This window comes from Sarcophilus harrisii, chromosome 3, assembly GCF_902635505.1.
Source record: "Sarcophilus harrisii chromosome 3, mSarHar1.11, whole genome shotgun sequence".
Taxonomy (NCBI): Eukaryota; Metazoa; Chordata; class Mammalia; order Dasyuromorphia; family Dasyuridae; genus Sarcophilus; species Sarcophilus harrisii.
In genome coordinates this window covers 402795578-402811991 of record NC_045428.1, presented here as the reverse complement: position 1 = coordinate 402811991, position 16414 = coordinate 402795578, and the positions used below count along the sequence as shown (strand labels likewise).

At 35.8% G+C, this 16414-nt stretch overlaps 1 long non-coding RNA gene across 1 annotated transcript in view; it reads left to right on the top strand.

The window, feature by feature from the left end:
* The first annotated feature begins 1267 nt into the window (after nt 1-1267).
* The window catches only part of LOC116422452, a 66396-nt gene continuing 51249 nt past the window's right edge, over nt 1268-16414 (top strand). Inside the window, exons 1-3 of the long non-coding RNA XR_004233094.1 lie at nt 1268-1377; nt 1751-1797; nt 2708-2880. This is a non-coding gene — a long non-coding RNA (uncharacterized LOC116422452). The remainder of the gene's footprint in view (nt 1378-1750; nt 1798-2707; nt 2881-16414) is intronic.

The following is a 16414-nucleotide window of genomic DNA, read 5'->3' as shown; positions in this document are numbered from 1 at the left end:
AGAAACAAAAAAATAGCTGGTTCAATTTTATTGTACTATGATATGGGAACACATTAAAATCCATGAGGGAAAAAAAAATGCAAATTTGATAACAAATTGGCTATCATTCTACCTGATATCTTAAAATACCATCTTTCCTTCCTGGAGTTCAAAAGATTCTAACAAGGGTAATCACCCCAATCCTTAGCAACATCCCTGAGAGTTAAATGGAAAATACTGTTTGCCTTTATTTGGGCTGTGTTAGCAGAATCAAATCAACCAAGAAACCCATTATTAGCTAAGAAACCAACTATGCTGATGTGCCTTTCTCTTCCCCAAAAGTTACTGTATTTTAATAACTTGCTCAAGTTGACTCAAAATGTCCTGAGGCACAATGAAAATGTGCAGTCCCGGTCCAGAAGACTAAGACTTTCTTAATACACAAAGCCCTTGGGGGTAGGTGGGTGGAAGAATTAAGAATTGGTGTTCTATGGGTTGTTGTCTATGTACTGTCAAGATCTCATAATAATGGGATCTCATTTCAAAGATGCAGTGGAAAAGACATCAGATTCCATGAAAATCAATTGTTTGTAAAGGAAATGGACCGTGGCTCAATTTGACAAGTTATTTTCTCTTTGGAGATTTTAAGTGCACTCTTGTAGCAGGATTCTAAAACCAGCCCTATTACAAAGTAGCTTCTTAGTGTTACAGTTCAATTGACCTTTTCTTCCTTTTTACTTCTACCACCTCTAAAGAATGCAGAGATCAATTGTATTTTTTCAAAGCATTTAACTAATACTAGCTAGGCCCACATTTTCCACAAAATACAGCCCTCTAAAAGCTTTCCTTCTCTGCCCGGCAGAGTATGTGTTCCAGATGGCTTTCAACTCACTGTCCGATGAGCTGCAAATTATCGTAAAGCAGCATCTCTCCGACTGGCTTCGGTGTTTCACACCCTGAGAGCCTCCCAAGGAAGCTGCCCCTCTGTGCTGGACTGAAGCTGACCACTAATCAAAAAACTCCCTTCCTGAATGTTCAGAGAGCAGCCAGTCATTTTGCTTAGGAAAGATGAGGGCAGAACTGGAAAGCAGTTAACACCTGACCCTTTTCTTTGAGATAACTTCTCTCAAAACTACCATGCTGCAGAGTATTCTCTTACATCTATTACATTGAAATGAATTTGCCAATAAGGACATTTGTAGAAATACCCTTTTTTTGGCCTAAAAAACTCAAAGATTTTTTTCGACACCTGGGATGTCTCAAAGCCAAATTTTGTGTTCTCTTATTCTAGGTTCAGAAAACTGTGTCGAACAGAAGCTGAGAACACCTCGCAGAAGATGTCAGCAGCCCAAAATGCTGAATAGCCCTGAGGATAACATGTACTATAACCAGTTAAACGTGAGTTCAAAGTGGCCATAAAGCGTTTTACTGGCTTTGTTTCCAGTTAATAATTCTGTTATTAATACCTGTTCCAGCCCCTCCAGCCCCACCCCCACGCTCTTCTCCTCTCCTCCTGAACATGTGCTTATGCTCTTTATCTGTTGCTTTCATGTCAGGATGTCTGCCTTCACGGTGAATAATTGATGCGGTTTATCAAAGACGAGCAAGATGCATGCTTCATCAGGCTCACTTGAGCCCTTTGATCAAAAAAATTATGCTGTGACTTCTGATATTATCAGCATCTGCTTGCATTCAACACAAAATCACTTTGAATTAAAAATTAACGACTTGCTGCTTTGCTTTGACTGTGTGTTCTTGGCCCTCTCCACAGGGAACTCTAGAATATCAAGGGAGCAAGAGGAAGCCAAGAAAATTTGGGTAAATATCTGTCTTCTTAGTTCTAAGCAACTGTAAACAGAAGAAGTCCTTTGTGATATTATAGAAAATGCAAAACTTCTAGAGAGATTTCTAAAAATAAGCAATTAGAATATTCGGTCATTATTAACGCTGGGAACTTAAAAAAAAAAATAGTAGCAAGTACACAACCTGTATCTGCTAGTATCTAAAAAGACTGCCCAATAAAGGGATTGAATTAGAAGGTCCCTTTTGGAAGCAACATTCTAGTACTCCGGGAGTCTGTGGAAATTGTCTCCTACTGGAGAATGTTCTTTTCCATTCTTTCCCATAGGTACTTCGGAGAATTTTAGTTTGTTTTTAATATGAGAGAGATAGGAGGTTGTAGCCTTGTATCCACAGATAAGATATAACACACACACACACACACACTGCAAGTATGGCAATTTCTACAGAATAACTCATGGATCAGAATTCTCTCTTTACTTGCAAAGATCATCCCTAAAAGTCAAAGCAAAATCTGGGCTTCTGATTTTTGGCTATTAGGGTGAAAAGACAAAAAAAAAGGAGCTCATCAGGGCTGATACTCAGGCTCTTAGAGAAAGCATTAAGGAACCAAAAACAATTTGTTTCCCATAAATCAGCAGTCCCGGTACATAACAACTTCCAGCCACAGATCTCTTTGACCCAAAAGTGAAAGGTGTGGCAAACAGTCATTAATCTCCCTAGCCATACAAGTTCCCTACACAGTGATTTAAAGAGAGGGAGAAAACATTTGGGTTCTCTTTAAAGCAATGATGCTTCCATATGATTCTAGCCCTGTCCCATTCAGACTGTTTGTATATGTTAGCAACACTACTGGTGGTGATGACATCAGGAATGCTTTCACTGTTTTCTTTTCCCCCACAAAATTAATTCCCTTTCCTTGTCATAGGCAAATCAAAGTGCTTGATGGGGAAGATGAATATTACAAATCACTGTCTGCTGTGGATTCCGTCCCTGAAGAAGACAGTTCCGTCCAGTATTCCCTACTTTCCTCCCCCTCCAGAGGAGAGTCTTTGGCTAAAAGCTGAGCTATACTACCTGCCCCTTAATCTGCTGCTACTGGTAAGAACAATCATTATGAAAGCCCTGAACCAGCTTTTCACCTGGAGGCAGTGAAATCGCCAGGGATTATGGCTCTCCCCTTAGTGACCCACCTTAACAAAGAGACACAGTTGTTTCTAATACAAACCACCTTATTTCTGATATAAACCATTATTTCAGGCTTAGCTCAGCAATTTGATGTCACTTGGGGGGGGGGGGAGAGAGAGAGAGAGAGAGAGAGAGAGAGAGAGAGAGAGAGTTCTCGTTGAATATCAGAATAAACTCTTAGTTTAAAAAAAAAAAAAAAAAAACACTAATCCAGTGTAGATATTACATCCTGTCCTGTTTGAGCAGGACATCTAAAAATTCGAGTTTGACTTTCAAAACCACCCAAAAAAAGAGGAAGAGGAGGGGAAGACTGGGTCTGGCTTTCCAAAATGTGCTCCTTCAAAGTGGAATTTCACCATCCTCCAGTTCAAAGCTAAGAATCTTACTCACAATGCTACTGGCTCCTACTGCTGCTCTGCTCATTAAGTGTTTGCTCTCTAATTGAGGAACTCCATTCTCTGTGAGTTAAAGTGAGTTAAGCTAAAAAGACCAAATCAATTGTAGTAACAGAGAAGTGCTAGAGGGAATCATTTAACTGACCACATCATTATGGATTGTAAGCATTAATGAAGATTTGGAGGTTTGCATAAAGCAAATGTGTAATGGGGGAGGAGTGAATAAAGTGTTTATTTTATTAAACATTTAGATGCTCATAGAGCAGTAGATGGCTATCACCAATGGGTAAGCAATAATAGCTCTCAGGTCACAGTTTGTATTTCAAAATTCAGAAATGGTTTATATATTTCATTTTTAGAATAAATTTAATTCAGTATATTTTCAGTTACAGAGCATCATTTTCCACCCATTTATTATGCAGTTTTTGTCGCATTTTATGGTCTGAAAGAACTCATATTATCTGAAATAGGTTCAATCCTATACAATGTTCTCTTATATGAATTTGGATTCTCTCCATCTCTCTCTCTTTCTCTCCCTCCCTTTGCTTTAAAAAAGAGTAGTGTTTGCTCAAAGTGACTAATTGAACTACTTACCCATTAATGGTCCTGATTATGAACCAACCTAACCTAACTGCTGAGTTATAAACCAAAGTGAATGACAATTTAGAAAAGGCAGTGTGATGGAAAGATCATCCATCAGACATCATTTCAGAGGACTAACAGTGACATTTATATCCTTCTGACTTTCTCTCAGCAAGAGCTGGTGAACTCTAGGTATGGAATGAGAAAGACATCAAAAATGGTCAGTGTGTTCATTTGTTTTTCTTACTTGTTCTTTGTTATAAGGGAAAGTTCAATTTAGTGGGAATTAGTGGGAGTGGGGAAGGAGTGGGAAAGAGTGACATTGATATAAAAAAAGAATATTGATACTAAAAGGAAAAAATGAAAGAGAAGCGAATTTAGAATTCAGATATCAGGTTGAGTTTTAACTGTCACTGACAAGCTGTATGACCAAGTCATTTGATCTCTCTGACTTCAATTTCCTTACCTAGAGGCAGAGTGTCCAACACCCAGCAGGCACTTAATAAATGGTTTATGACCATTTGACTAACCAACCAACTTCTCAATAGAATAGAGAAAATAGTCCTTGATCCATCTGTCTTACAGAGTTGTTATGCAAAAGTGTTCAATAAATGCAAGTTCATTGTCAAAATATTATACATACAAACTAGTAAAACTAGTGTATGTATACACTAGTGACCAGGAATACCAATTATTCAGCCTGTGTCAAAACTGCAGTACCTATTTGTATAGTTAGACTCAATATCCCAGCACCCATCTCTATGTCTCATTTTAGTTATACAATTATGTCATTATTTGGCATTATATAAGTTTGCTTTGTTGTTGTTGAGTCATTTGTCATGTGCAATTCTTCATGACCCCATTTGGTTTTTTTTCTTTTAAATAATATTTTATTCCCCCCTTTCCCCCCCCAGTTACATGTAAAGATGTTTTTAAACATTCATTTTAAAAAATTTGAGTTCCAAATTTTATTTCTCTTTCCTTTACTCCCCCCTTCCCTGAGATAGTAAGTAATTTGATATAGTTTATACATGTTCAATCATGTAAAACATATGATGAAAGTAGTAATTTTGTAAAAGAAGACATACACCCAAAGGAAAAAGAACATGAAAAAATACAGAAAGTGAAAAATAGCATGCTTTAATCTGTATTCAGACCCCATCAGTTCTTTTTTTGAAGGTAGATATCATTTTTCATCATGAGTTCTTTGGAATTGTCTTAAATCATTGAATGAGAATGGCCAAGTCATTCACAATAGATGATCATACAGTTTTGCTGTTTCTGTGTACAATGTTCTAGTTCTGCTAAATTCACTTTGTTTCAGTTCATATCAGTCTCTCCATGTTTTTTCTAAAGTTAGCCTGGCCATTTCTTATAGCACAGCATCATTCTATTGCAATCATATAGCATAGCTTGCTCAGCTGTTCTTCAATTGTATCCCCTCAATTTCCAATTCTTTGCCACTACAAAAAAAGCCACTATCAATATTTTTGTACAAATAGGTCCATCCCCTGCCTGCTGCTTTTTTTAATCTTTTTGAGATACAGGCCTGGTAGTATTGCTGGATCAAAGGATATGGATAGTTTTATAGTCATTTAAACAAAGTTCCAAATTGCTCTCCAGTATAGTTGGATCAGTTCACAACTCCACCAATAATACATTAATGTCCATTTGGGCACTGAAGTTGTTTGCCATTTTCTTTTCTAGCTCGTTTTATAGATGAGGAAACTGAGGCAAATAGAGTTAAGTGACTTGCCTGGAGTTGCCCAGCTAGTAAATGTTTGATTTAAACCACTTAGATGCCCCATGAGTTAGTTAACAAGCATTTATTTTAAGTATCCGCTGTGTGCTAAATTCTGGCACAGAAAGTTAGGATCACAGAATTTAGAGCTAATGTAGGGATCTTAGAGCTTCACGTAATGCAGCTTGTCAATTTACAGATGAACAGAGATGTAACTAGCAAGTTTGTGACCCAGGCAAACACCACAAACCATACCATGAGCAAGTAGCAGGAAGGTAAGCAAAAATCTGTCTTAACATTTTAGACCAATTAATTTGGAGGGAAGTAGCTAAGAGAAAAACCCCAAGAAAGAGGGCCTGTAAAAGAGGAAATATTGACCCATGTGAATGGAGACTATGACACTGAGAGGTCATTGAAACCGAAGCCCAGAAATGACTTGTAAATAGGCAACACATTGGCAGTATATAATAGTGCCTGGACAGTACTTCGTTTCAACGAATATTTATAAAGCATTTGCTATGGACAAGCTGCTCTGCCATTTTTAAGGGTACAAAACCAAAAAGAAGCCATCCTGGCCCTCAAAGAATTTTTATTTTATTTAAGGGATATAATATGAATATTTTGTTATTGTTATTGTTATCTTTGTTGATTTGTGTCTGACTCTTCATGAGCCCATTTGGGGTTTTCTTGGCAAAGACATTAGAGTGGTTTGCCATTCCCTTCTTCAACTCATCTTACAGATGAGGAAACTGAGGCAAACAGAGTTAAGAAATTAGCCAGAGTTATATAGCTAGTAATATCTGGAGCTGGATTTAAAGATTTTAATTCAGATCTCCTGACTCTGAGGCTGGAGCCTTATCTACTGGACATCTAATCATGATGTAAGAGAACAAACTCAATAAAGAAGGGCTCAGACAACCAGGATCCAGAAGTATTTGAGAATGGAAGTTGTACTAATTCCAGAAAGGTCAGGGATGACTTCATGGATATGTTAGCACTGAGCTTATTATTAAAGGGAGAAGTCTTCTCTAAGACTAAGATGAAGAGGCCATCTAGCCCAGAAGGCCTGCTGGTAGGTATTCTGGGTGGAATGTCCATCTTGGGAAATAGCTAGAAGACTGAAAAAGGTGGTCAGACTGAAATATAGAGGCTATAAAGTGAAATAATATGGGAAACAAAGTGGGAAAGGGAGATCAGGGCCAGATTGTGTTTTTTTTTCTTTTTTTTATTTACAAAACATATGCATGGGTAATTTTTCAATATTGAACCTTGCAAAACTTTCTGTTCCAAATTTTTCCCTTCTTTCCTTCACTCCCTCCCCTAGATGGCAGATAGTCCAATATATGTTAAATATGTTAAAATATATGTTAAATCCAACATATGTATACATATTTATACAGTTATCTTGATGCACAAGAAAAATCAGACCTAGAAAGAAAAAACTGAGAAAGAAAATGAAATGTAAGCAAACATCAAAAGAAAGTGTGAAAATGCTATGTTGTGGTCCACACTCAGTTCCCACAGTCCTCTCTCTGGGTATAGATGGCTCTTTTCATCACTGAACAATTGGAACTTATTTGAATCATGTCATTGTTGAAGAGAGCCATGTCCATCAGAATTTATCATCATATAGTCTTATTGTTGCCATGTACATTGATTTTCTGGTTCTGCTCATTTCACTCAGCATCAGTTCATGTAAGTCTCTCCAGCCCTCTCTAAAGTCACCTTGCTGGTCATTTCTTACAGAACAATAATATTTTATAGCATTTATATACCATAATTTATTCAACCATTCTCCAATTGATGGGCATCCACTCAGCTTCCAGTTTCTTGCCACTATAAAAATGGCTGCCACAAACATTTTTGCACATACAAGTCCCTTTCCCTCCTTTCAGATCTCTTTGGAATATAAGCCTAATAGTAACACTGCTGGGTCAAAGGGTATGCACAGTTAATAATTTTTTGAGCATGGTTCCAAACTGCTCTCCAGAATGAAGAGCTCCACATTGTTAAAATAAATAAATAAATAAATAAATAAATAAAATAAGGCTTAAATATTAGGATAAGAAGCTGATAGTTTATCTTAGAAATAATGAGACCTTGAAGCTTTTTTTTCTTTTTTTAGCAGGGAATAAGTTGGTCAGGTACTGAATCTTAGGAAAATTATCTTGGCAGCCTTATGAAGGTTGGATTAGAAAAGGGAGACTAGAAGCAAGAAAATTAATTAGGAATTAATTAGAGAGACCAAATGAGAAGTAATGAGGCCTGAACTAAAGTGGTGGACAGATGAGTGGACAGGAAGAAATAAATGAATGATGTGTAAGTAGACATGGCAAGGAGGTAGCTTATTATGCATGAGGGAGAAAGCATTGTGATCCAAGGAAAAGAGCACTAGCTGTAAGTTCAAATACCACTTCTGACATTTATTATGTACATGACCCTCACTGGGTAGTACCATCTCTTTGGGTTTCTGTTTTCTCATCTATAAAAATGATGAGTTGAACTAGTTTCTTTCTAGTTTGAGATCACTCTGTGATGAGTCAATGATACTTCCAATGTTATCAACCTGAGATGACTCAGAGAAACTCAATTCTTTTGACTCTAGACTCAAGGATCTTACCACTACCCAACTCTCCCTGCTTACCTGTTTCATTTGTGCAACATCATCGAAGATTTATCACTCTCCTGGAGATGATGTATTGAAGTCAATTGCTATTCAAGAGCAATCTTGCCTCTAGATTGAGTAGGGAACTACCTAAGAGGGGTGAACATGCAACCAAAAAATTACCCCTAAGAAAAACACCTCCCAAAAAATGTCCCACTGGATAGGTTACTGATGCCTAAAATTACCATGCTATTCTTTTAAGTTCTGTTGTGTAACTCAGGGTTTTGTTATAGTGAACACTGAGTAATATTCATAAATTTTACTTGAAGACACTAAATAATATTGCTGTAATAACCATCATAACCACAACCATCATCACAGCAATAATAATAATACCATATTATATAATAATAATAAAAGTAGAAATCTCAAAATATCCTTTAGGATTCAACAAGTTAAATTATACTGGAACCAGAATATTAACACAGACAGAACCATCTCCCACAATTGTCCCAGTATAATATTGAAATTTAAGATCATATTTAATAGATGTTGTTATGCCAAATATTCCTAATCCCCAAGTTAAACAGAATAAAGAGCTTTCAAAATATAGAAATCTGTAGCAAAATAAATAAAAATGTGGGAAAAGAATGAAATATAACCCTTCACAATTGTTCTGTCTACTGCTCTTGCCCAAAGATGCCTACAGGAAATGAATTGACATCCAAATACTTTTATTCAATTACAAAAAAAAGAAATTATTTTTTCATCTGTTTAAACAGGTCACAGAACATTAAATATAAAACAACAATAGTAGGATAGTGACTTATTCCAGAACCATTTCTAATTTCTCTCAAAAATACTGATTTCCATCTTACAGATGAATAAACCAAGGTTCAGAGATTAAATGACTCTAAATGAAATATGGTTTTATAAAAAGCCCCAACAACAATAACAAAAAAAAAAAACAAAAAAAAACAAAAAAAACAACTTCTCAGCCAGAAGCATAACAAGCTTCAAGGATAAATTAGTTTATCACATTAGCTAATTGCTAAAACAGGATCCTGAAGAATATCAAATAGGATGAATAAGTTTTGCTCTGAAAAGCTACAAATGAGAAAATCTAGAGTATGAAGCATTATTAGATAGAGGTCTAGAAGAGGGAATGCAGAAATGAAAGCCTGTGGGCAGTCAGAAATTAAGTCATTAAGTGTCTATCCTCAAAGGAAGATGGGATAGTTGAAAGAGATAGGGGGAAGATTGAAGAGACAGCAAAGATAAACATTACCCACTACCCAATTTTGCTTGATCAGTTTTGCTTCATTTATGACTATGACCATAGGTCAAGATTAAAAACTTAAAATGTTGGTGAAATATCCAGTTTTCGTGTTGTTCAATTATGTCCAATTCTCCATGAGCTTATTTGAGGTTATCTTGTGAAAGAAACTGGAGTGGTTTTGCCATTTCCTTTTCCAATTCATTTTACAAAAGAGGAAACTGAGACAAGCAGAGATAAGTGACTTGCCAGGGTCTCATAGCTAATAAGTATCTGAGGTTGATTTGAACTCAGATGATGAGTTTTCCTGACTCCAAACCCAGCACTCTATCCATTGTACCACCTATCTGCCCTGACAGGTTTTACACATATAAGAGCAAATATTTGAGTGATTACTTTTAAATATCTGTGTTACTGACCATACATGAAAATGTTTTGCTTAGAAAATTTTTAAATAAAATCATAGAATCTTACTGTTCAAAGGGATTTAAAAGTCATTCAGTCCACTTTTCCATACAGTTCAGGAATCTTTTACAACATCTAATCTGTGCTTAAATACTCCCTGCTTTAAATGTTTCATCTAAATCTGTCTATTCATCTGGTCTCCAGGGCTATCCAGGACCATCTCTAGTCATCCTGATCTGTATCTGGCCACTGGACCCAGATGGCTCTGAAGGAGTAAGTGAGGCTGATGACTTTGCACAACCCTCCATCACTAAAATCCAGCTCACTTGCATGTCATGCCATCCCCTCCTGGATGTCATGGGGTCCTCTTTGAGAACAAAAGACAAACAACAATAATCCTACAATCCTGTGACTTCCAATGAAAGGGAATTAATTCACTGCCACCAAAAACAATTGATTTCATCGTTGAACAGCTGCACTATTAATGAGTTATTTTTTTTATCTTGAGCCAAAATCTGCCTCCTTGTAACTTCCATCCAATCAACCAAATTGTTAACTATCACGTCTCTCTTACTATCTTCTCTTTTTTAGGCTAAAAACTCTCCATTCTCTACCTAGTATTTCCATGGTATGATTTCTAGACCTTTTACTATCCTAGATGTCATCCTCTAAATCCACTCTTGTTTAGCAATGTGCCTATTAAAATGTGATGTCCAGTATATAAGACAATTGTTCAGATGTTGCCTTTCAGACTAGTGCAAAGTACAATAGAAGTACTATCTTCTGTGATCAGTACATTTAAATTTCTGCTAATGCAGTCTAAGGTTTGGGGAAGATGGGGGTGGGAGGAGGGTGTTTATAAGACATAGCAAAGTACCAGACTTGGAATCAGAAGACCTAAGACCCAAGTTCAAATCCAGTCTCAGATATTAACTAGTGTGTGAGATCCTGGGCAAGACACTTAAGTTTTTTGCCTTTAGGGAAAGAAATTATTTAAGAATCTGATCATTTTTCTTGATAGTTGAGCCAAAGTATGAAAGGCAGCTAGGTGGCAGAGTAGATAGAGCACTAAGTTAAGAATCAAAAAGACTCATCTTCATGAGTTCAAATCCAGCCACAGATACTAGCTGTGTGATCCTGGACAAGTCACTTAACCTTGTTTGCCTCAGTTTCCTCATCTATAAAATGAGCTGGAGAAGAAAATGACAAACCACTCCATTATCTCTGCCAAGAGATAACCTAAATGGGGTCACAAAGAGTTAGACATGACAAAAACACAACCGAAAAGACATAGCATCCTGTTTATTCACATTAGTCAAATAAAATTCCCAGACTTTTGACACATGGCCTAGTAAGTCAAATCTCTTCTGTATTTGTGCCATTTAATTGCTTTAACCAAAGTGTATGGTTTTACACTTATCTTTGTAAAGTTTTGTCTTATTTAGTTTTGTCCTACCATGAGTTTTGCATTAATTCTAGCAGCTTTTTGGCTTGTCCTTCATAATGTGTCCTGACTATAGTCACATCCATGCCAAATACATATGTATTTCCTTACATTCCTTAGCCTGCTGAGATCATTTTGAATTTTATTCTTTCATCTGGTGTATTATTACACCTTCCAATTTGGTTTCATTTGCAAATTTAATAAACATGTCATTGATAACTTCCTATAACTTGCTAATCAAAGGTTGAATAAGACAGATCCATGAATGTACAGGTATTATGTTTGACTATTATATAACCAATAATCCTTTCCTTCCTATACATATAATGAAATTGCTTTTGATTTTAGGTTGTACTAAACTCTTCCCCACCTTCTCATACATTCTTAGCGTTTGTTAGTCACTTTCATGATTCAATGAGGTATAATAAAATTAAATCATACAAGTGCATTTAGCAATTCTTAGAAACTGAAACTTCCTTTTTAATCCTTAAAAAATGGAAAGTCTTAAACAATTGAAAATTTTCTTCTTCCCTTTAGTAATCCCGTCATTGCTGATGTCCTTTTAATTTTATTTTGTCTTAGCTTACTACCTCTACATACTTATCTTTACAACCTTTCTTCAGAGAACAGTAGACAAGCAGCCTGTGTCAATAATTTTTCAGCTTAAAATGTTATTCCTACTTAAGAACTGACCTTCAACTCCAAATTTCTAGAAGAAACACCTTTTGCACTGTGCTTCCTACTGGTGACACTCAGTTTTTATGTGGAAAGACTTGAAGTCACAGATGGCCAATGACATGAGAGCAACATCAATTACTTATGTCACAAAACTTATAAACTTATAACCTATATGTAAAATATTGTTTGCTACAGCTCATTGGCATTTTTAGCCATGTGTAAATTTTCTGATTTCTCCCCTGAAACATTCTAAAAAATATTGCTTTTTTTTGAGTTGTCCCTTACCAGACATAAAAAGGGTAAATCAAATGATAAGTCAGAGCCATAGATCGAGTCTACACTCACAGCCCAACATAGTTGTGAAAAACAGTCTGATCAAGAAGCAACAATTTAGTTTGTAACTTGAAACAAAACAAACAAGCAAAAACGAAAACAATCATGGAAGATATTAATGTATCCTTGTAAAGGCCATGGAGGTCTTTTCCCCACTCCTACTTAGCTGATGAGTTGAATCTCAAGAGGGTTGGCTAGCTACTTCTCCCCTTCACTGGTTTAGCACTAGCCCTATGGAGCAGTGAGATTTTCTCCAACTCTATCAGCTTGAGTCTCCCTTTTCCAATGTGTTCTCCCTAACATCAATCACTGCTTAGAGTTTACATCCCCCATATGTAATTGATTAACCCAGTGAATACTGTACTAATATTAGTTTACCCCATTAATATAAATTAGCTTTTACAAAGGGGTATTTTCAGAGATAACATAGAAGGAATATTGGTTACAATACAGTTCCCCAACACACTCCCCCTCCAATTCTACCCCACTCTATCTTAAGGAGAGTGAACTCAAACTTGAAGCAATGTGTCTTAATTGTTGAAAAACTAGCTAGGACATAGCTCCTCAAGGCTGGTCTTTAGCTGGCTTTGTCTTACAGATTGGTTCTGCAATAACAGCTCTTTACCAGGCTTGGCTGCTGGTATACTGGAGTATGGAGTTCAATTAATTGGACCTCTGAAGGTTCACTCTTGACTTTTAGAAACTCACAGGCATAGCTAAGTCCAATACTTCTTTGCCTAAGAGCCTACTCCAAAGAGGAGACAACATGGAAATAGAAGCAACAATGTGTTCATGAGCCCTGGCTTGGTGGATAGCAGAGCCCTACATTACACATGCCCAGAATCAGGCTCAACACTGGCCCGTGGGTACTTGCATGAGGCAGAAACACCCTGTTAGGTGACCCTGAGGATCAGGCTCTCATTGACCAGAAGACTTACAAGATTCCATCCTTCTTCCTAAAATACAGCTAGGGAAAGAGAATTGGTTACAACTTTGAATGCACATTTAGTTTTCCCTTAGCAGCCAATTAAAAGTCCCCTCTCAGCCATGACCTAATGAGCTAATTAGGAAACAATCATAAAATACCTGCACATATTCTGAAGTGGAGAGCAAAATCCTTCATTACACGAGCCCATAGCCCATGTGGGGAACTGCATCAGGAAGAGCATATTGTGGATACCCCTGAGGACCAGGCTCTCATTAATCTATCTTCCTTTGCATTCACATATAACCAAGAGTATATATAATGTGGTGACTGAGAATATTAATAAATTAAATTAATAAATACTTGTCAACTGTGAGATTTTGCTGTTGACCATGTTTTGATGGGTTGGAGGAGGTGCTATAGAGGAAGACGGCAATAAAGCCAATAAAAAGAATACTAATCTTAGCATTGAACCTAATGGGAGATCAATTAGACTCAACAAATTTCTAAGAATTTTTGCAATCTAGCATATAATGGACTCCCTTGTGAAGTACTTTTAGGAGAACAAGAATTACATGAGATAAGAATGCATCAGTAAGCCACAACCTATACTTGCCAAAGGCATATCCACATTAATCAAAGTTCCATGGATTTATAAAACAGTGTAGCCATTTCCCAACTGATAAGCAGTCTAAGTATATAAACAAGCAATTTTCTAAGAAACAAATTGAAAAAAACTGTCTAGAAAAAAACAAAAAATAGTAATTATGCTATATAAATGAAGTGCAAGAGAAAGAACCAACACAGAGGAATTAGATGAAGAAGAACTCTATTACTTCTGAAAATCTACTCACCTTGGGAATAGGTTAAAGAGGAGCAATACATTCATATAACAAGAAAGGTATACCTTCCAAAATCTATAAAGAAACAAGGGAGGAGGGAATAGGATAAGATGGAGTCTAGAAGGATATGTAGATTAATGGGAGTTGGATAAGGTGTATAAATTAATGGGAAAAAGGATAAAGAAGGAAATAAAGGGTGAAAGGAAAGGATAAGGAAGGCATCCATATGATGTGACAAGGCAGTAGGGAGGTTAAGTAATAAAAAGTTAACCTGTAGAAGTAAAGTAAAAGAGTTAACAGGTATAGGAAATAATTGATACACACAAACACACCAACAATGATCAGGAGTAGAATTTATTAGGAAAAAAAATAGGGATAATAATCATTAATTTCAGATAAATTAAAACTTTAAAGAGATTCAATTAAAAAAGAAATCTATGTCAGCCATATTAATATTGTTTTAGATGTATATGTATTTGTAAATGTATATTATACATGTGTATATATGTGTGTTGTATGTATGCGTATATATGTGTACATGTGAGAGCATGTATATATAAATGTATCTGTGTTAACTATCGCCTACTTGGGGAAGTGAAGGGGGAAAAAAGTAAAAAAATTGCACAGCAGATAACAAAAGAAAACCTACAAGAAAGCGAAGAAAAGATATACAGTTGTGAATACAATGTTTTCTATTATTATATATGTTTTCTTGAAAAGGAAATTTGTTAGATATTTTGAATCTTCCCTAATATTCTGCTGCACACATAACAGTTTTTTCCTTTTTGTCTTTTTCTTTTTCTCTTTTGTTTTTTATTACATTTGTCTTAAATAAATTGACGATATCAATAGCAATCAAATGTGAAAAGTACTCCACATTATTAATAGAGAAATGCACACTAAAACAACTTTGAGATTCCCCTTTATATTCATCAGATTAGCAAAAATGACTCCAAAATGACAAATGTTTGTGGGACCATAAATAGGTACTCCACTGTTAGTGGAATTATGAATTGGTACTGTTTGTCATTCTGGAAAGTAATTTGGAACAATGTCCCAAAAGTTATGAACTGTATATATCCTTGACATATCCTATATGTACCAAAAATATTTATAATAGTGGTTTTGTAGAGTAATTGACTGGAAATTAAGGGAATATCCATTAGTTGGAGAATGGTTAAACAAATTACGGTAAATGAATATAATCGAATATTATTATATCCAATGAAATAATTAATAAAGGGATAGTTTTAGAGAAACCTGAAAAAAACTGTGAATTGGGAATGGCTATGGAGGACCAGAACAAGAGTTATAGACAATAGAATCAGAACTCTTTTTCTAGTCCAGTCCCTTTACCTGCAAAATGAAAACGAATCAGATTTGATTTTTAAACTCCCTTTTAGTATTAACTTTGGACATTTAACTTTTCATTAGATTCCTATATCTAGAGCTAGAAGGGACTTTAAACCATCTAGTGAAGTAAGCAGAACATTTTTAGAATAACAAAACAATGTAAAGAACTTTGTAAGACTAAAAAATTCAGATAAAAGCAATGGCTAACCATGAATCCAGAGAGCCAGTATTGAAAAATGTTACTTACCTCCTGAAGGTCATGGACTCAAGATACAGAATGAGCCATACATTTTTTAAAAATAATGACCAACATAAAAATTTGTTTTGTTTGACTAGGTATATTTGTTACAAACATTTTTTTTCTAGTTGGTGGAAGAAGAGGAAAGAAATGCTTATTAAGGGAGGAAAAAAAGTAAAGTCATTTAAAATAAATATAAAGGAAGCTACATGCTAGGGATACAAAGATGAGAAGCACCATGGTCCTTGATCTTAAGTTATTGATAAGCTAAAAGGATAAGGGAAAGTATACAGAGGACCAGAGAGCAAGAGTTATGGAAAGTGACATCACAGTCCTTTCAGGATCCCTTCCAACTTCAAGTATAAGATTGAGTTCATTAAGTTCACTAATCTAGAGCTAAAACTTAGAGGCCATTTAGTCTGACTCCCTTTCTTTTGTAGTTGGGAAACTGACTCAAAAAAAATTAAGTGATTTACCTCAAAATTACATAGAATAAGTGTCAAAACTTTGACACTTCAGTTCAAAAGTTTGAACTGAGGTTCTCAAACTTTGAAGCCATTATTCTTTTCACAGGTCAACTCTCAATTAAAGAGATGTTCCTTCTGGAGCAATTGCACAAACTATTTTTAG